Consider the following 22422-nt stretch of genomic DNA (forward strand, 5'->3'; position numbering starts at 1 on the left):
TGTTGTTTTGTTTTATTCAACCTGCCTCGATTGCCTTGGAAAAATCGGACGTGTCATTCAAACTGCCGTTAAAAATCAGACAAAGGTCATAGGGGCACTAAAATCGGAATTGGGTCACTTCATTTCTTAACGCAGCTTTCATCTATCATTAATCTACGCTTAGTGTTGTAGACCACATCAACTGAGACCAAAGCATTATCCAAACTGGAGAGACTGAGGGATATACTTTTGGAAGTTGAAACAAAGACCAGAACAAAAAAAAACGACTATTACATATGTAATTGTGGTTCTGTGAAAGCACAGAATAATCCCAGTGACCCAGGCTGGTATATAAAAACCTGTATTGACGTGAAGACTCAAAGAAAGATCACCAAAAAAAAAAAAAAAATACAAAACCAAACATTTCTACTTTTGAAATAGTACAACGAAAGAAATCAAACCCAAAGCCCCCATCCCGCCGACGAGTGAATGTTGGCGATAGTTTCTCTTCGGATATCCTCACGGTTCATTCAAGGTCGCTAGAAATTGCCGGAAGTTGCTGCTGTTGCAAGAAAATTTTGAGCGTTTTCAAAACAGAACAGTACAAGCAAATGTCTGGAAACATTAATTTACCTCTGTCGACCTTGAACAAAGCCAGAGAAAATCAAAAGAACCGCTGCCTTTGATGACACTCACCAGCGTTTGCCCCTGACTGAGATAAGGACTTAAGCAGTCATACTTATTAAAACTGTCAAGCCATAATAAGTGCCAATTATACAAGGAAAATATTTTTTAAAGAAAAATTCAGTAATAATGCTTAAATTAAATGAAGTAAACAGTGGAAGACTCATTAGCAAGTCCGCCTCAAATGAGGAGGCGGGTTCGATTCCGGCTCAGGCCTTCCTGTGTGGAGTTTACGTGTTCTCCCCGTGCCAGCGTGGGTTTTCTCCGGGTACTCCTCCCACATTCCCCAAAACACGCATGTTTGGTGTATTGGACACTCCGAATTGCACTTAGATGTGTTTGTGAGTGCGAATGGACGTTCGTCTGCAGGCCCTGCAATTGACCAGCAACCAGTTTTGGGTGTACGCCGTCGGATGGGTGAAAAAAAAAAAAACGAAAAAATAACAGATATAACGATAAAAATCTCAAGTCAAACCAATCTAGACAACTACCTTACTACCTACACCAACACGGTAGTGAGTTCATAATTTGTGAATATTAGTATGAGAAGCACTTCAGAAAGATACCTATAAATTTTAGGTTACCCTTCGGAATAAAACCAATAAAGTTTGTTTAACTCTGGCAGCGGAGCTGTCCGTCTTGGCAATCCCATAATGAGATGGATGTAATATCAGTATTGGCAGTCGGCCACTATGAAGAGAGACCAAGGCGACGCGAGCGTTCTCATCACAGGGAGTCCGAATACAGTAAAGTGATGATACTCACTTCCACGTCCTCGTTAGTTCGACCCTGACAAACGCATTTTGACCTCCTCGCTCGCACAAAAAAAAAAAAACAAACCCTCTTAGCCCACAGCCCACATGTTGTTACATCATTTCCTCATTCCCTGCTCTCGACAGCAGATGTGTTTGTGAATACGCTATTGTTAGGTGCCCTTTATTTAAAGCAATTTTCCAGCTCTCCCCTCGGAAAATACAACATCATGTAATCGCTTATTATACTTCCCTTCTTTTGTCTTGGTTTTAAAGCGACAGACCTGTACGTAATTCTGAATATCATTTCGGCCTTCTGATGACTTCATTTGATAGTCCCGTACGACCAGGACAGAATGACGTGCTGATGAGTTTATTCTGTGTTATGCTGGAGATGCATTCAATGGCCACTCACACAGTAGGACATCTCAAATATCGATAGAAATGTTAATTTAATTCATCAAACAGAAATATCTAGTCCATCACCACAATGGATTGGATCATTTTGAGTGTATTGGTCGGTTTAGGGATGTTGATGTGTCTTTCAAGATAGCAGCTAGCATTAGCTAAATTTAAAAAATCAGACAACCAGATTGACTAGTGTTTACATTTGTTATGATTAGTTCTCGGTGAGAATTAATTGCATATTTTCAGCAAACTTGTCATTTCCCAGTTTTTATTTTTGAAAATCTGGTTACCCTATGCTAACGGTAACCACTAGCAAAAGCAGCTAACAGGCTAGCCCCTGACTGGTAAGACTTATTCAATTTTGCTACTTCAGTGACTCTGCAGTATGCAACAAGAGTTTCACTCTTTCGAAACATGAACCAAAGACAGACAAGAAATAAACACAGTTAAAGACAAAAAAAAAAGGCAATAAAAATGTGGTTACATCCGGATTGGGCCAGTCACATTTGTGGTGAACGACTTTTTCGGGCCAGAGTTGATATTTTAAGCTGTGTTCATGTGCGTGTGTTTTGAGGTTAAAGTAACCCACTGCATTTGGCAGGAACGAAACTAAGAAGGGAGAACTGCAACACCCGCTTATATTACCAAACTATTAAAAACAGAAAAGCGCAATGAGTCTTTTCTATTCACAGAAATCCGGCAAAACCCTAAACACATCTCTAGGCTATCAAGGTTGTAATTTTCTCACACAGTCACGATCACATGCTCACCTCCTATCGTCATTAACCGGTATTTTGTCCAATGCTTTGATCTTTACATCAAAATCATTTCACATCAAAGGGAAATCATTGAAAGAAGACACCAGGGAGCTGAAATTTCACCCAGACGGTGATAACATTTCAAAGTGCAACATGGCAGGTAGTTAGAAATGTGGCATCCCTTGGCTATAACGGCGCAAGAATGATGTGGAAGAAATTGATCCCAAAATGGTCAAAATACCACATAAGGGTTAAACTGAAGATTAGTCAAAAATATTTTGATTTTCTGTTAAAGCAATGTCAAAAGATGACTGGTCAAATGTTGCAAAACACTGCACACAATGAGGCACATAGCAAATGAATTGCCCTTTCACAATAGGGGCAGAATGTCAATGAAGGACAGAGGTCATCTCATCCAAATTGCTCCCCTGGGTCGATGCCGATTTGAAATGAGCCACTGTTGCTCCGGCTTTGCACACACATCGGACACACCAGACCAGTCAGACCAGACAAACAAATACCGTATTTTCCGCACTATAAGGCGCACCTAAAAGCCTTATTTTTTTTAAAAAGCTGATGGTGCGCCTTATAATCAGGTGCGCCTTATATATGGATCAATATTCAGATTGCGATCCGTAGATGGGGAACGAAGTGATAAAGTAAGCTTTACCTGTTTCTTTTGTGTTTTTACAGTTGAACAATGTTGCTCATATTGATGTTGAGTTATTATGCTATTGAGAGTTTCGGGTTATTATTTGTGTTATTATTGTTATTACTTTGAGTATTACTGTATTGTGATTAAAAAGGTTTTAACATATGTCATTATTCGAGGGTGCGCCTTATAATCCAGTGTGCCTTATAGTGCAGAAAACACTGTATATTTTATGTTTTTATAAAAAGAGAATAATCAAAAATGTTCAATTCCTACTGTTTACTGCAGATATCTACCTGTGCGTCTTCTTTGGGTTGTGCGTCAAGACATACGGGGTAATGCGCTGCCGGCTAATCCACGTTTTGAGGAAGTCAACTAATCCTTCAAAAGAAACTGTATTATGGTACAAGTAACATATTGGTCCACTTTTATTTTGAATTTCTTCCCGAAAGCATCGTGATAATCTTGATCATCTTTGGTTCCTAGCGTGAGCAGGTCGTTTGAGGAACACGGTGCTCACGGTGCTGTTCTGAAATCAATCATGTTCATGCGGTGGTGTTTTGAAATGAAGTTCAAACTCAATTAAGTGCACTTAAAAAAAAAAAAAAAATCAAGCGTGCTACCTGTTTATCCATAAATGAAAATACTTCTGAGGTGTCAGTAAAACGTGCTCCTTTCGAAGGATAAGAATTAAAGCAGAATCGGCTTAATTGATCGAAGCTTTTGAAAGTGTCGATGCGCCATCTGCTCGACCGGTTGCCAAGACGGGCGCCGCTTTGATTCCCCTTCACAAACCGACAACAGGTGAAAGAGAACAGGAACCTTTAACGCCCACACTCCTGAACAACCTTCCAAACTTTTATTTTTATCACTCAGAAGAAGAAAGCCCATTTTAGCAATTGAACTCCGGCGTTTCTGAATGGGAATAAAACCAAATACCCCTTGCATTAGTGTCCAATGACCACATGAAAAGAAGACCGGCGCCAAACTCGTAAATAGACAAAAAAGGCGATCCGCCGAGGTCGCCGCTCATCAACACCCTGGACAAAACGAGCCGTCGTTTGCTTTCGGTCCTTTGCGTGAGTAAGTGAGAGCGTGACGGAACGAGACTAAAAGTGAAAGGAACGCTGCTGTGGAGGAAATAAATAAATAAGGGCGTCATCAATACGCATCTCAGTGCGTGTGAATAATGCATGTGGCCATTTCCCATAGCCGGAGGCAACAGATATGATTATACCACTGGATCAACTCCAGACGATGTTGACCAAGGAAGAGAGGTGTGGAAGTAATGCGCCGCGCAAACTTGGGACCTTTTGACCCCGCATTTTCTGCTCACATTCAGGATAGATTATTTCTATACATCGGGGGTGCATAAATATTGAGATATATTTCATATCGTCTCATGAGACCATCTCAATTAGTGCTGGGACACTATCAATATTATGTTATATTACGTCAACGTTTTTTAGGGGCCGGTATCAATTAGGGGTGGGACAAAATATCAATACAGTGATATATCACATCATAAAAGCGCACCATACGGTATCATTGATGTGCGGGATGCAATTTTGATGTTCCAGCGTATAGATCTCACAATGTATCATAGAAAAAAATATGCATGTATGCACCTGTTATGTATTAATACTTTCTATTTCTTATTGACTAGCAATCACTTTTTTTTTTTCTAAATTTCCATCAGGGCGATTTTTCAAGCGAAACTCACCACCCAGCTCACGAATTGCTGCACACTCATTTTTGATAGAAATCGGAATCACTTTTGACAAAAATCTGAGGCTACAAATAGTGTGATAAGATAATAATAAAGATAATGCGACAATCTTTGCGATAAGCTTAAGGCTTTGAATTTGACAACCCAAATAAATACATATATATATATATATATATATATATATATATATATATATATATATATATATATATATATATATATATATATATATATATATATATATATATATATATATATATATCTGAATGGTTACCCTTTTAATCGATTTAAATTGAAGTAAAAAGCCCAACAAACATTTATTTGAAAAGAAAATACAGTACAACCTGCGCAAAATGATAATGTATGCAGATTTTCAATCAGCGTTAACGTAAAGTTAACTCATAGCGTGTGCACAAAGCTTAATTATGACAATTATATACAATTAATATGACAATTGTTATATATATATATTTTTGTAACGCATAATGAGTTCGACTGATTCTTACCAGCATCAACAACAAGCACAATTATTTAGCACCTTGTTTATGGAAAGCCATCGGCTTGGGTGCTAATATGGCTGCTATAACGGTGCTGCTCATTTGGCTCCATGGAATTATTTGTAGGCTTGTGGCAATAAGCCTCAATATAGACAAGGTGATTACTTTTGATTTATGATAATAAACCCTCGCTTTGCAATGATGATTAAAAACCAAGTGAAGGGGAAATAAAGTCTGCTATTTACGTTGTGTCAACCAAGGGCAACAAAATCCTGCCTTAACTGCATTTTTTTTTATTGTTATTCTCAAAAGCAATATTCTCTTCATGCGCAGATGTGGAGAGAGAAATAATGAACAGAGAGGATGGAAGAGAAAGCAAAAATAAGGCGGGCTGCGACACGTTTGCGTCAATTTGACAACAAGCTCAATCTGTTAAGCCTGAAAATTAATTTCAAACATCAGCTAAGCAAAGCAGAAAAGCGGCGTGGTCATTTGGTAATAGGAGCAGTTCAAGGTCCACTGACTGTCTGATGCTGCAAAAAGCGGACGTTGGACGCCTCGTATTACAAACGGCGACGCTGTTGATGTTGGACCTGAGCTGACCTTTACACTGATAGGACCGGCGAGAAGGGAAGGTGGGGGCACGGGAAAGGAGCCCGGCCGAAGGAGGAGTGACGGGATGGCTAAAAGTGGTTATTACTACTAGTTGCTGAAAGATAGGAGTTTGGAAACAAGAAGGTGTGACATCTATGCCACAGTACGATGTACCGTTTTGGGAAGCAAACCACAATTTCGGACTATCCGAGGTCTGAGCTCACCGATCGGTGGCTTAATACTCTCAGGTTGAACTCTGGTGTGGAGAGAAGCTCGTAGAACAAAGTATTCACATTAAAAGTTTAATTAGATGAAGAATAAAAGCAAGCAAAGTAAAAAAAAAATTACAAAGTGAACATAATAAAAACCAGAGATAAACAGGGAAACGAGAATCGAGAAAAACAGTAATGTAATTTACGTGGACTACAAAAGGGTGATGGCGACTAAAAACAACATGGTTGGAAAAGAACTCAAAGGAAACAGGAAACGGAATCCACTTCAAACTGAGGAGACAACAATCAGCACACGGACTAGACACAATCGGTGCACGGAGCTGATTGGCTTTCATAAACAGGTTGACGAGAACAGGTGGACACAATCCAAGTAACAAGAAGCAAACATAAAGAAACATAAACAAAACCCAACCAACAAACCCAGAACATTATAAGACAAAACACAAACATACAAGCTCAGAACATGATAAGAAAAGAAAACCCTTATATCACCCCAGAACACAAACTTAGCATCGCATCTACGTAACGCTAGAAGCCATACTCCTGGAAGTAATCTCTTTCGTGGCTGCTTAGCAATGCTAAGCGCTATGCTAGCTTGCTTCGTAGTGCCATATTGGCATTTTATCCATACAAGCAACAGTAACAGGGTGTGTGACGCGAATGTTTTCCTCAAATAAACGACTCAACTAACAAGTAGCTTTTTCACCAAAGGTGCTAAACATGCTAATCGCTAATTCAAAATGCAGAGTTATGAAAAAGACCCCAAATAAATGCTTTGTTGGAATAGTACACTTTCCAGAAAAGTCCGGCGAGTAACTCTTAACCTTAAGCCTAACCCTGTATCAAAATTAATAGTTATTTAAATGTCTAGTAAGACGACAGCTACGTTAGCAACTTAGCACAGACGCAAACAGCGGAACATGCTACTTGCTGATGTCAGTAGCACGACGAAGAAGGTAAAAAAGTAAATTATTTGTCAATCGTTGTACTGTTTTGAACCACAGACTTTTGAGATTCGCACAATGATAAAGCTCAAAATGATAACTATTTTTGAATGGAATTGCAGCATTTGTCGTAGAATTTGATGTTTTTTCCGTTTAAAATTATCAGCTCAATCACATAATTGCCTGCAGCAATTCCAACTTGCAGTCACAACATCAATTAAAAATGCAAATATGTTTTCTTTTAAAAGCGTCTCCTTTATTTCTGTTTGCGTAGATTCTTAGTCATCCATTTTATAACAATTTGCAAAGACTAAATAGCGACTGTGTAGATTCTTAGTCATCCATTTTATAACAATTTGCAAAGACTAAATAGCGACAGATGACGCTTGTTTGTTGGATATTTTTTGTCTTCTGAAAAACATTGAATTAAATAACTAACGCAGTTATGCTATTAGCCACAACATTTTGAACAGCTTTAGCATTTACAATTGACAGCGTTATTGTTTTCTGTGAAGGTTGAGAAGTGAAAAAAAACAAAATAAAACACTCAACATACACCACACTGCAAGATAATCACTTGGGATAATCGCTTTGTGATATCCGGTAATTGTTCTCAAATCTGAAGTTGTGGGGCTGGGTACATTTTGGATTACGTGTACCGACTCTCTGATGGCACCTTCACATGACAAATCAGTATTTCACATCACCACCTGTTCTTCTTTTCCTCATCTCTTGTCATGCATATGTCTCCCTTGTCCCCTAAATCTGCTCAGCCTTCTGCTCGCCTGCACCCTGAGCGCCACGTCTCGACTTTTCATTGTCGCCCCCCCAGAACAACAAACCTCTCCCCGCTAAGCCAGGTTCCTTCGCACAACACCCTTGGCGCCGCATCGGCGCAGAAATGTGCTGCAAGGTCGTCGGCTTCGCCGCAACAAGAGTCAGAGCATCGAAGGCAAGGACAAATTGGATAATGGTGTCAGGTCCTCAGTGGCATCAATGCGCTTGCTTTGAGATGAGGTAACATCTTTTCTAACCTCATCACAACCATGGCTAGCAGTCATTTTGTTCATTAGAAGCAAGAAAAAAAGCCACCAAAATGCATGGTAATGATCATTAGCTATCTGTCTGTCTTAGTGTTTGTCTGTCACGTTAACTGGCAAGCTAGCGCACTAGTTGGCTAGCTAGCTACCTTGCAACCAGGTAACAAGCCATCTATTGATCAATCTATTTGTCTGCCTGTGTCTGTCAAGTTAGCTAGGTAGGTAGCTATCTTGCAAACTATCTATCTGTCTTGCTAGCTAGCTCACAACAAGCTCACTAGCTAAACGCTACATAATTGCTAGCAACCTATCTATCTATCTATTTATCTAGCTAGCTAGCTAGCTAGCTATCTATCGAATCTCTAGCAATATAGCTAGCTGGGTAGCTACCTTGCAAGCAACGTAACAAGCAAGCTATCTACCTACATACCTAACGACCCACATTTTGTTGTAGACCGAAAAAAAAACATTCTAACCATAATTTTCATGCTTAATAAAGCTAGTGTTGAATCTTTACGGACAAATTTCAAATCTGAACCCCAATACACTTTTTTATGGTCAGCAGGTTACTCAATTTCATTGTTTTAGAAACCAAGATTCTCTCCCATACGAGAATGACTTGTAACGTGCCATCTCTCGTTACCTGTCAAGTTAGATTTCTCCAAAAGATGGTTTGGTTTCACACAAATGGCGTTATCTTCTACGTTATTAGCTTGAGATGTAAAAATCGAGATAAGACCAAAAACCTTCGGCTTGAGCAACATATTTTGCAAGAAAAACATCATTTCAAACAACCAACTTGCTTCACAATTCTGGAAATTGAACTTGTAAAACTGTCTGCCTAACTAGCTTCATAATCAGGCCCGGGATTTTAATTGACAGTAGTGGCTTAAGGCCAAATATATTCCCATTAGCCCAAACTTTGTGTTGAGCACTGATTGCTTGTTTCCACGGAAAAGATCAATTAACATTTCCGTGTCCCTCAACAGAGGTGTGGCAACACTGTCAGCATTTTCAATGAGAGCTTATCGCATTTCCAGCCGCCCCCCATTTTTTTCCTCCTCACACAAATTCCGTTACTAACATTGCATCCTTCCTGCTGTGCGTTTTCCATCTGCATAACCGCCCGGTTATGTAAACGGCCGCGTCAGAGGGGGTTAACGATACCGAAGAAGGTAAATGTCAAACCTGTAAAAAAATCAACCTGCTCCCATTGTGAGTCAAGCTTTCCACCTTCACACACTTTGATGCATGCATGATTAATAACATAGAAATCCCTCATTGGAAATAAATCATAGGGGCTGTATCATGGGAGTTCAACTTTTTGGAGGTTTTTACCCTGGTGCGGTAATTTGTTCAATCCTTTGATCTTTACATCAAACACATTACACATCAAAAGGAAAGATGACACCAGGGAGCTGAAACTTCACCCAGATGGTGAAAACTTGTCAAAACATGGCATGCCCACTTAGTTATCACACTACCAGGAGTTTTCCATTCCTTGGCTAAAATACTTGAGAGAGGCCTATTGACGATCAAAATCCAGTGCAAGAGTAAATACACGCCGACCTTAACCATGTATTTTATTTTTGTTTTAGTCCCGGAGTTCACGAGGACAGATTTAGCATCAGGTTGCCAGAGATAACAGCGTTTTATTTATTAGTTACATTATAATGTAAAAAATGACAAAGTTTGATAGGAAGAACGTCTCTAAGTGAGTGCAGCGTCTGGGCACGGTTTTGCATTTTAACATCAGTAAAATGCCTGTTTTGGGCCCTTTTGTTTACTCTGCTGGGATAGGCTCCAGCTCCCGCGAGCCTCATGAGGATGAGTGATCAAGATGATAGATGGATGACCAACAGCAATGAGCAACGTCACGAAGGCGGTGAGGCAACCACACGGTGAGTGGTGCGGCTTCGGTAAACGAGACAATTCGCTAACTGGTTATAAATCTCCGTAAAATAAAACTCATATTTGGCATAAAAATACATTTACAATGAGCCAAATGTAATTTTGTATTCATTTATGTGACACTGAAAAGTTTAAAATATCATGATATGGGCCCTTTCAATCAGAGAATAATAATATTTGTTGGACAACAAATAAGAGATTGTTCCTGGAGTCAATAAGTTGACTGCCTTTTTACATTAATATTAGAAGGGAAAATGCTTGGGTCGAGAAAAAAAAAAAAAGAGATGGACATCCCTGCAACATTAATGAGATCCTCCACCTCGCCAAGGGGACGACCGTATTAATGAATTGATGAAACCCGGCTGCGAGAAACCATGTCGAGCAACAGCTCGGCCACGCCCCTGCCAGCCTGTGATTGGACTCGCCCGTGTTGCCTTTGAGCGCTCATCATTCTCGCGTCGGATGAAGTCATTTCCACTCATGGTGCCATCAGAGCAATTTTGGACTTCATTTCGATTCGGAGCACGCAAGCGCCGACTGCTAAGCGTGAGGCAGCAGATCTGCATCGTCGAGAGAGGATGCGAGTGAAGAGATGAATGGAAGGTCAACCGCGGCATTGATATTCAAGACTTGGCCGCATGAGTAATATGTGTGCATACGATTAACATTGACTCTAGCACACTTTGGAGAGTGAAGACTCCCTTCATCCGAAAGAACAAACCTAGCGTGTTTTTCTCCAATAGTCGACCATCACTGTCTATTCGTGTTTACGTTAGAAAAAAAAATATTCCTGCAGGTTGGCTTACATTCCAGGAAAACTACTCACATGCTTGCCCGGCCACTTGTTGCTAGGCAGAATTTGTGATTGTACCCCACAGGCCAACGAAAAAAAAAAAAAAACGCCAACCTCACCCACTCGGCTTTTCGAAAGACTGCCAGTAGCAACAGGAAGTCAGGCAGACACTTACAAATCCTTTCTCTATATCAAATATATATGTGAACAAGACCTTTTGTTGTTAGGTTGTGGGGTTTGAATAGTGAAAAACAAGGATTTTTGCCAGGCTTCTTTTTACCATTTGTCTCCCTCAAAGCCCAATGGAAAAAAAGTCATGTGCCAGCCTCGCCCACCAGTGTTCAAATGAGTGCCAGCAGCAACAGGAAGCCAGACAGACACACAATTTAAGGCATTTCTCCCCAAAAAGTACCATACTCACTTGAAACCCTTGCTCTGAAATGAATGTCAAATATGTGGCAGAAAGAATGTAAAATGTGGCCGTCTGTTATTAGGATATGGATTTGAGTGTCAGGTAGCTCACAGACCAGCCAAACTGGAAGCTTTATGAAAGAATACTTGTTGCTTGCCGTTTGATTCAAAAAGGTCAGGAAGACATACCTTTCGTATATTAATTCAAAGAACACATATACACTACAACCAATTCAATCATAGGGACATCTATTATTGAGATGTAGGTTCAAATCAGACAAATATAGATAGACAGACAGACAGACAGGCAGGCAGGCAGACAGACAGACAGACAGACAGACAGACAGATAGATAGATAGATAGATAGATAGATAGATAGATAGATAGATAGATAGATAGATATGCTAGCTAGCAAGATAGATAGATAGATAGATAGATAGATAGATAGATAGATAGATAGATAGATAGATAGATAGATAGATAGATAGATAGATAGATAGATAGATAGATAGATAGATAGATAGATAGATAGAAGATGGATGGATGGATGGATGGATGGATGGATGGATGGATGGATGGATGGATGGATAGATAGATAGATAGATAGATAGATAGATAGATAGATAGATAGATAGATAGATAGATAGATAGATAGATAGATAGATAGATAGATAGATAGATAGATAGATAGATAGATAGATAGATAGATGGATAATATGAATAGAGACTTATTAGAGGGATGCAACTAGAGGAAATAATGTGACTCATGAAGCGTTTAAAAATGTCCAGTATTGCTATAATACTGATCTACGAATCACGACAAACAAAAAAATAATACAGAATGCTTATTAACAAAAGAGGCAAAGCGTCCATTTTTGTTTCTGCCATTTCTAGCCACATGTCCCCCAAATATTACGACGCTGCTGCCGCTCAAAAGAGAAAAAACTCTATGATTGACAGGCGACCGCTCCCGACATTGCCCCACCTCCTGACAGCGAGCTTCCCCTTGACCAGTAAAAAGTGTTCAAGAAAATAGATGGACGGATGTAAGGTTTAATGTGCAGCTATTGTGCAGAAAAGCACACATCTGATGCCTTTTACTACCTGCATGTGGCAACGCTAGTGCGGCGTAATGCAGCAGCAGCGAGGGTGTCACTGAGTTCATGGACATAAAGCAAGCCACCGCCAGACCGGTCTGCTCCTCGCAGGAATAGCAATGGAGAAGGGTATACATCTCTGTGTAAAGAGTAAGAGAGAAGGATGGGGACGAAGAACGCAGGCGTCCGAGACAGACGGAGACATAAAGGCGATAAAAAGCGCAGGGGATGCAGTGGTAATAGGTGCGAGGTTGGTCAAGGGAAAAAGTCTGAAAGGCTCCCTCGGGTGATTTTACAGGCTTCTTCACCCAAATTAGAAAGAGACGTACAGTACGCAGTGTCTTTTAGCCTCCGGTGAGAGCACGTGTAGTGGTGTAATCCAGACAGACGTGCAGCGAGACAGATGCGAGGATACGGATATGATCTGATGGAGGGGAGGGTGAGGATGCTCTGCGTGTGAAATGTGGGCAGGGAAAGAGCAGAATGTTCTTAGGAGAGAAGAAAAAATGAAAATGCGGTGTCAAAGTTCACACGGCTGACTTTTCCATGTTTCATTCATCGTTTCATTCGTCAATTTGGTTCTGGAGTTGAGGAGGAGAAATTTTGCACCGAGTCGACCATGACAGCAAATTTTCATTTATTGGTTTGGTTTTACTGTGAAAAATGCCAAAGTGGCGAAAATGTGTGTTTTGGGGAGCACGCAGCCTTACAATCAATGTCAGTATTGAATAATACATCCACGGGCGAAACTATTGAATGAATACTGAGTTCCCATGATGGGAGGAATGGTTATTACACGGACACTGTTTTGCATTTTAATGCCTGTTTTGGGCCCCTTTATTCAAAACTCATATTTAATAGGAAATTAAATCAACAATGCTCCAAATATCATTCTTTGCTAAGAGACGCGGCTTCAGTAAACAAGACGTTTCACTTCCTGGTTAAAAGTAGTTAGAAGTACCATAAACCTAATATTTAATAATAAATTCAATCAACATTGTGCCAAATGCAATCTATATGCATGTATTTAACTGGAGGAAGTTTAAAATATTATGATATGAACCCTTTAAATCAGGCGACAGAGATTAATATCCCGCCTTAGACGCTAACAATGGCAGTGATGTTTAGGGACGGAAGTTCTCTACTGCCACCTAGTAGCTTGGCATGCTGTCCAATTAATAAAATCGCACGATGCGGATTCATGTAGCAGCAATTATTTTTTTTAAATAATCAAAGCTGAATGAACTGTGTGTTTTTTCTTTGTTTTTTTTACACATGAAGAGGTTCTAGTTATCCGAGTTTAGAAATCTCTGGTTACGTGTAGCCAAGACCAGATTGTCCCTATTTATTATGAAAGAAAATGTGATGCAAAGAAATTACAAAACGTTCAGGCGTCCTGCTCGTTTTCATACTTTTTTGTTACAAAATCCAAATTATAGTGAGAATAGAAGGAGATATCAATAAGCTGATGATCACACGGCATGTGATCTGTGAATTTCGATGTCGTGACCAATTCAGGAAATGCCAAGTTGCGTAGCGGAGACTCAAAAGTGCAACATGTCCGATGTGTGACTAAGGACAAAAATACTTCCAAGCAAAACAATCTTGATGACATAAACCTAATTCCAAAAAAGGCCATTCTAGCGAAGAAACAGCGGTCTTCACTTCGAACCCTCCAAATGCCTTGTCATACTTCTTGGCGCTTGATACCCAAATTTGAAAGCACCATAAATCTGAAAGAAATGCACACTCACTTGCGTCGATGGGAAGTATCTGCTTACCGTGCGGGTGGCGCATGGAAGACAACCAACCAAGATCAGTTTTTTGAGACAGTGCCACAAACCTCAAACTCCAACACTAGTGTTTTACAATGTCGAAAGAAAAAAAATTTTTTTTAAATGACCCAATCATGATTGTAGTCGATGTTTTTCCATATAAAGCTTAAAATGAAGCAAATAGTGTTTTAATGTTATCATATGTTAAAATTTAAGATGACACATTTATCACGCCAGCCTATATGGAGCACGTGGTCACGGCTGGTTGTGACCATTTAAGGCTAGTCGCAGCCCAACGAAGTCCAAGCCAGCGGTAAAAACTGGCAAGAGGTCAAACATCTCAATGTCATGGTTGACGTAATGAAATTTTTAGCGTACTGAATTGGCAAATGCATGTGATTTCAAAACAACGTTGTGTAGTTTGTATCAGACGTTTGCAGTTGAGATACTAGTAAAGATGCAAAGCCACGACACACTGCCAGGAACAAATTCAAAATAAAAGCCTACAAGTCATTTGTGTCTATGAATTATTTAGTAAACTAAGGTTTATTTTGAAGTTGGCCTTCTCACCACCTTTTTGACATGTTTTACTGTCACATTAACAACATATGTCACATTCACATATTTTTCAGACTACACTAATAAGCAGGTATCCAGGGTAAGAAAAAAATGCGTCAGCATTTTGTTTTTTGTTTTTTTTTAACTGAGGCCTTTAAGGACTCATTTCAGCCCTGCTTGCGATCACAGGAAAATCACGTCGAAACGAGAATTGTCACTACCGCATGTCAATTTTTTCTAAGTAGGTGAACAAAGAAGATAGCAATGTTACATTAAATACCAAAGTTGGAAAAAAAACAAGAGAAATGATGCTGCTCTTGATAAAGTTGCACATTCTAAACTTCGATTTCCGTCTCGTCCCCGTATGTCGCTTCCAGTTCTCATCTCGTCTTGTGCGCTAATTCGCTAGCTAAACAGCCGCTCAAAGCGAAGACTGCTCCGACGGCGCCGACCCGATTCAACACGCCGAATCGTCCCGAAAACCCTTTTCCGACATCCCGCCATGAACGCCGACGTTCCATCACACGATTCCATCCGCACGATTTCTGATCGCGGAAGCCCTTTGAGTAATCTAGCAAAATTAGCCTGCTAGCGAAAATCAACCTTCGAAAGATCTCGTCTTTGCCATTAATCCGAGCGCCTTCAAATTAAAAAAATTCTCATATTATTGCAAAAATCTTAGTTGTTTGCTGCCGGGCCAATAATCGACGCCCACTTGGACTGTTCTGCTTGTTATTTTGCAATGAATGACTGCTCTCTATTCACTTGAAAATGCGTAAAAAAGAAAAACACAGATGACTGTACTGCTCTTGTACTGGCTCTCATTAGACGGTGCAGGTGTGTTTCTTTCTCCTTCATAACCGCGGCGCCCCCTTGTAGATCCGTCATTCAGACATAAACACGTTGCTTGTTTTTTAACGTGCGGTCATTTTTCTCAGCCGGACGAAAGCGGCGTGAGGCCAAACGTGCGGTAATCCGTCCACTTCTCCCGTCTATGACTAATGGCTCACGTTGACGCGGTAATCTGCGGAAATGGCGACGGGCAAACTCCGAGGGGGCCGGCTGTATTTACCAAAGATTACATCTTCGGAGGGTGTGTGTTGAGGGGCGCGACGGCTTTACTGACTGCTGGGAAAATAGCAATCATACGCCGTTGACTGACTCGCCTGCGATTTTGCCACTCGCCAAATGATCTCCAAGGACTCCCCCCCCCGGCCATTTTTTTTTTTGTCTGTCTAAATGCCAGCGGCGTGTTCTGTGTTAGACTGCCGTCACCTTCCTCCGCCTTCACCTTGATCCCAGCTAGCAGTTTTTGCTCCGTTATTGGATGCATGCTGACTTTTTACTTTTATTCACACACACATCTGCATTCAGCAGACGACCCTTCAGCGCCAGAGGGAGAGAAAATTTGACACATTTATTGTTTTTTTTTTTTTCATGTAATTCCACAAATTCCAATCCGGGTTTTCTCCCCTCATGAACACGCTGTTGTTCGCAAGTTGATTTTTTTTTTTTTTTTTTTTCCCTCGGATGACCTTGTAGTTCTGTCTGCTCTGATCTGCAGCGACGCCTTTTTTTCCTGAGCAGACATTAAAAGAAAACGCGGGAGCGCAGAGGGGTGAGGAAATGAGCGGGAGGCTAGCGAATTATTAGCGTTCGCCGTAATGTTTGGGCGGGAAGCTCATGCCACAATATTGGGAGTTGATGGAACTTTATCCCCATTAAGAAATTTTCGGCATATTTTTTTTTTTTAAAAAGCAAGAAAAAACAAAGAACAGAACAGTGATTGTGACCTTTTTCCGTAAAATTTGCATCGTCACTAAGTGGTCCCCTCCTGGTCCGTGTGTGTGTGTAAAATTTGCTCACCTGTAAACACATTGCTGGTATATATATGTTTATTTTTCTTATTTTCTTGTAGGTCACAAATAACAGCTGTCCGCCTTTGAATTCTGCCTAGCAACAAGTGATCCAGCACAAGTATCCAGGAAAAATTACGTGAGTCTTTTCCAACTTGTAAAGCCAAGACAACCTATTAACATAAGGAAAAAAAATAGCAAGGAAATAAACTAAAAGTAAGTCTACTAAAAAAAACTCTAATATACTTATTGAATCTGATCCTTTTTAATTGAACATAAAGGTAATATACTTTAGTTATTCTGCCGTATTAATGGCAACAGGTGGATACACTGTTTTTTTGCACCTCATATATATATACTGTATATATATATATGTGTGTATAAAAGCTAGGCTAGATAGGCTCCAGATTTCCAGAAAACGAATGGATTGATGGATACACCAGCGGTGACAAAAACCTGGCCCTGCGGCCATTTGCTGCCCACAGCTCTTTTTTTTTTTTTTTTGGCCTGAAGCTTTATTCTAAAAATAAAATCGAACATAGCCAGCATCATAACATTAAGGTTGCCTGCATTGCGCTTCTTACTTTTCAAAGTGCACTGTTTAAGTGTTTTGCATTTGAATGTGTAGCTAAACTAACTATGGTCAGTCAGAATGCATTGAAAGAACACACCAGGGAGCTGAAATTTCACCCACATGACAGCATGTCAAAGTTTAACATGATCATTTAGTTAACACAGTGCCATTAATGTGCCATCCATTGGCTAAAATACTGCAAGAATGATGTGGAAAATTACCAACAAAAAATACTGTCAAAGATTTGAAAGCTAATGACAATGTGTAGTCATAAATAAAGCAAGATTTTGCAAGGAGTCACCAAACACAATTTAGCCCTTAAAAAAATGTGAATATCCTGAATAGTTTGGATTTCTGTGATAACGATGAACCTACAAAACCTTTCACAGTATTGCATTTATCAGGGTTTGTGGTTACAATAAGCTGCAAATCTTAATCATCAAAGTTACCATAACGAACAACTTGAGATATTTCAGTTTGTGTGTAATGATTTAAAATGTGTTGGTTTCGTCCATATTAAAATAAACAACATAGACGGCTTTTATTTGAAATTCATTTTTTTCCCGCAGTACCCGTAGCGGCTTAATGTTCCAATTAATTTGCTCTTATTTTGAAAAGTGTGCTTTTATTTTCCGAGTTTTATAGAGCAGCAAATGATCTTTGCTCATACCTGCATTAACTCTGTAAAAACCTCACGTACCCCCTCAATTCCTTTTTCTTACCCTTAGGGTACTCATACCCACTTTAATGAATCGCTTGATTAAATCAAACTTAGTTCAGTCAAGGTTCCCATTTGAAATAAAACAAAATCTCACCGGTGAACCGCACACGGATCAAAAAACTTATGATCATTTCTGGGATTTCTTTTTTCAATAAAACAATCTCGACAGGCCTGATGCAAGGTAAAAAATGGTGATTAGCGTTTTCCTTTCTTACCCTAAGAGTTTGAAAGGCCTTTTTTTTTTTTTCTGTCCCGCCTCTGCATCAAAGCATCGCCCTTAATGAACCTTTTGGTTTGGAGCCACCTACATGAACAACACAACTCACTCATCCACTGTGCAAACAACAGTCTGGTCACATTAGGCAATTTGTATTCAAACTGAATGCAAAATTCAATAACGTTTTCCTGAGCATGGCTGCCATTAAGCGCATATTTGCGAGTGTGTTTTCTCATCCACAAACACGAGTGCGGCAGCATTAACAGTGGGACTCGCACCACGTCGCTGTCCAATTGGAAGAGTGGGAGAAATAGTCTGGCAGAATAGAGGATGCGTGTCAACGTCTCAACGTGTGTGTGTGTGTGTGTGTATGTGTTCTTGTATGGTTGTACTTGTGTGAACTGTTTTGATTTTTCTGCTGATATAGTGAGGACATTTTGAAGAATTGAGGACTTTTAGGCCGACCCACACTTGTTCAAACCTCTTTCTGAGGATCGTGATTTACTAGACTTACTCGACGCGCTGACTATCGATAAAATTATTATCTATAAAAAGGGTTATAAGTATACCTAAACCTGTATCCTTTTAAACATTAACAAAAGAAGAAAAGCAATAGAAATCAACTTTCAACAACTGTTAATCATTTTTTACAGCGTTTATACGGGTTACAGCTTAGTCTAAAACTGAAAAAAAAAAAAAAAACAAATGCATGAAAGTGCCTGTAACTTAAAAAAATAAAATTCTATGATTGCAATTACACTTCACATGACAAAAACAAAGTCTTTTCCTTGGGATCATCCGTGCCCCCCCCGCATCACCTCGCACCCCTCCAGGGGAGCCCGCCCCACTATTTGAGAAGAACCGGGTTAGGTTTAATATTGTATTCTATCATTGCATTATGTCAATGTATGTCCTTACAAGTATAGCCGCACAACCTTGTGTGTGCGCGTTCTTGTCCGCCTATGCTTGTGAGAACCGATTAGAGTTTTCTATATACATCACGAGGACATTTTGGAGAAGTCAGGACTTGAATTGGGTTAGAGTCGAGTTTAGGGTTTGGAAATCATTCGCGATCGTTAAGGTTAGTGGCTAGGAAACACATTATGTCAATGGATGTCCTCACAAGTACAGCCATACAAACATGTGTGTGTGTCTTCGTGTGTGTGTGTGTCTCAGCTACTCCGTGCAACATTAAACACTGACGCTCGGCCATTTGTTTGTCCCCTCAGCTCTTTTCCACATTAAAAGTGTCCCGCCTCACACTACTGCACATTAGGAGTGAGGCACGGTGCCCATTTTGCATGCTATGTATACTTATATGCACACACACACGCACACAGAAATATATGCAGGGATCCATCCCACTGATCATCCAGATGGTTGGTAAAATATTCCAAAAGTGATCCGGCAGAAGCGAATGGGACTAAGTAAACAGAGACAACTCGTGCGCGTGACGAAACACACGCGCGCACACACACGCGCAGCAAGTAAACAGACTTACTGTGAGCAAGGACTCTCATCTGACTGCTGCCGAGAGGAGAACGGAAAGTGAAAACCTCATGCTTGCTTGGCGGCACTCCTCTCTCCTCTGACACTGCCCCCTCCCTCCTCCTCATCCTCCTCCTTTTCCTTCCTCCTCCTCCTTTCTCTCTCGCTCGCCCTTCACTCCCTCTTCCGCGCCACGCATCCCGTCTCCATCTAAGGCAGCGCCGACTGAACGCGTCACGCGCAATTTATCCGCAACGGGAATCGTATGCAGAAAAGTGAAGGGGCTTGTGCAAACTTCTACTGTCCACACCGCTATTATTTCACATGCTGTGAAGATTCTACGGCCGAGCGGGATTTCGGCCCCTCCCTCGTCTTTTTTTTTTTTTTTGTCTCTCCACCATCTGCAGGCACTAACGCTCATACAGATGCGGTTGTTTTACACAGCGGCACCTGCACCCACACACACCTTCCTTTTCTCTCTGCATCCACGAGAGCGGCGTTGGGGGGAAAAAAAAAAAAAACCTGCATGGTAAACAGAAGCAAGGTCGGAGACAAAAGGTGAAGGGACGTAGCGTGACTTTAAAATCAATGTTTTCCCGTAGGAAATAATGGAAGGAGAAGTTAATCGATGGCGGGGTCAAAATGTCACCGTTATGAAACCTTTAGTTACTTTTGTTTATTATTGCAAAGATTAATCGACGGTTAAATTCATTTTCAAATTAATTGATAGCCATTTTTAATTGTTCGTCGTTTGGAGGTGTAGTTTCATTTGAATTTGTCCTAATCCTCAGAATTTCAGATTCCCACCAGTAAATAGAGCGGTCAAAAGATTAATCTAAAACTAATCAATTAGCAAATTAATTACCGTATTTTCTGCACTATAAGGCGCACTTAAAAGCCTTATTTATTTTACAAAGCTGATGGTGCGCCTTATAATCAGGTGCGCCTTATATATGGATCAATATTGAGTGGGATTCGTAGATGGGGAATGAACTGATAAAGAAAGCTTTACCTGTTTCTTTTGTGTGAGATTTTACAGTTATTATTCGAGTTTTTATTGTTATTACTATATTATGATTGAAAAAGTTTTAAAATATATAATTAATTGAGGGTGGTAATTCATTATCCGGTGCGCCTTATGTCGCGGAAAATACTATAACTAGTTTTAATAATCGATTCATTGTTTTCTGAACAAATCCCTCACGCACTAATCTGCCTCATTGCCAGTCACTTTACCGTATGCACACATGCACCTTACAAATCCTGCACAGTGCAAGAAAGCTGCTGAATACATATTTTGCACGACATGATATTTTGTACTATCATCCTCATATGTATACAGTTCCTTCCACTCCATCTACTCAGTAATATGCTCAGAATGTGAGTCTATTCATTTATTCGTGCTTTATTATTATTGCCCTTATTGCTCTATTAAAATCTATTGTTTTTTATTGCCTACTTTATTATTTGCTCGATTGTGTAGTCTGCTCTAGGAAGTGAACAGAATAAGAATTTCATTGTGTAGTTCAAAAGAGAGATTGGAAACAGATTTTGTTTGTTTTTCCCCAAAAACGTTTAAAAGTTGACGACAACTTGCAAGTTTGGTATTTTAGCCAGAAACCTGAAGTCAAATCAGCATTTTGCGGGCCACGAAAATGACGTGGCGGCCCAGATCTGGCCCCTGGGCCTTGAGTTTGACACAGGTGGTTTAGGGCCATTATCTAGAACAAAATAAAATGTCTTTGTTGTCATTGTACACTGATATACAACAAAATTTGGAGCATTACTAAAATTGGTACATATTTATAATATCAACAATAAATACAATACAATATACATACACTATTAAATAATAAAATGAAATAATAATATAATAAAACATTTAAATCATAAAAAAAGTAAAAATAAAAAGTCATATTTAAAGAGGCAATAAATCACTGTACAAATATGATAATAATAATAAGAATCATAATTTCAGTTCACAAGTTCATAAAGGAGACAAATCTGCAAAACGTGGTGACGTTTTGAATCTTTTTCTACACTTAGTATTCCAATTTGACACTTTTTCTTTTTTTTTTCGCCATCATTGATACTTTATGTGGTAGCGCCAGTTGAAAACACACCAAAAAAAAAAAAGATAAAAAAGACCTTGAGGGGGCACTGGATTTTGGATGTTCCACAGTAAACAAACGTTCCTGAGATGAATAGCTGGAGGTAAAACAAAGGCGCTTCATCAAGGATATTTTTGGAAGCGTTTCCATTTGGCTTGACGGCTGTCATCACCATTTGGCAACAAAGAAGACTTGAGTGGCGTTCAAGTATCCGAATTGTGCCTTTACGAATTCAACGTAGTTATTCATTAAAAAAAAAAACAACAACAACAAAAAAAACTATCTGTTCCAAGGTTTGATGCATTGTTTTTTTTTTCTGTTTTCGTAACTTATTTCAAGGATGTTTACCTATCCAGATTAAAGATAAACATATGTGGGTTTTTTTTGTTTGTTTGTTTTTCAGGGCCAATACAAATTATTTTTAGGTGAATGATAACCAGTATTTTGGATCAGATATCCATAATCAGTAAAATGAAAATTATTGACTCAAAATTCAAAAGCAAAAATATAAACACCAGCTCTTAACGTTCTTTAAATATCATTTAAGACATAAAAAATGTATGTAGCCATTTTCCACAGTGAAAAGCTAATATTTTGTCATTATTTAATTTAATGATTGAATTATTTTCAACGTACATTA

The 22422-nt window shown here is 39.6% G+C and overlaps 1 protein-coding gene across 7 annotated transcripts in view; it reads right to left on the minus strand.

Annotated features, from left to right (window-relative positions):
• LOC148415525 (muscleblind-like protein 1) overlaps positions 1-22422 on the minus strand; it is a 74502-nt gene that overhangs the window by 46181 nt on the left and 5899 nt on the right. The window contains exon 2 of one of the 7 annotated variants that reach the window (XM_088428099.1): positions 3530-3614. The exons of 5 other annotated variants lie outside the window; for them this stretch is intronic. The gene's annotated coding sequence lies outside the window, so the exon portion shown is untranslated. Of the gene's footprint in view, positions 1-3529; positions 3615-19684; positions 19762-22422 lie in introns of those variants that run through there. One more of the 7 variants, XM_088428098.1, reaches the window with a different exon arrangement.

Source organism: Hippichthys cyanospilos, chromosome 11 (genome assembly GCF_059441005.1).
Source record: "Hippichthys cyanospilos isolate Australia breed blue-spotted pipefish chromosome 11, RoL_Hcya_1.0, whole genome shotgun sequence".
NCBI classification, from domain to species: domain Eukaryota; kingdom Metazoa; phylum Chordata; class Actinopteri; order Syngnathiformes; family Syngnathidae; genus Hippichthys; species Hippichthys cyanospilos.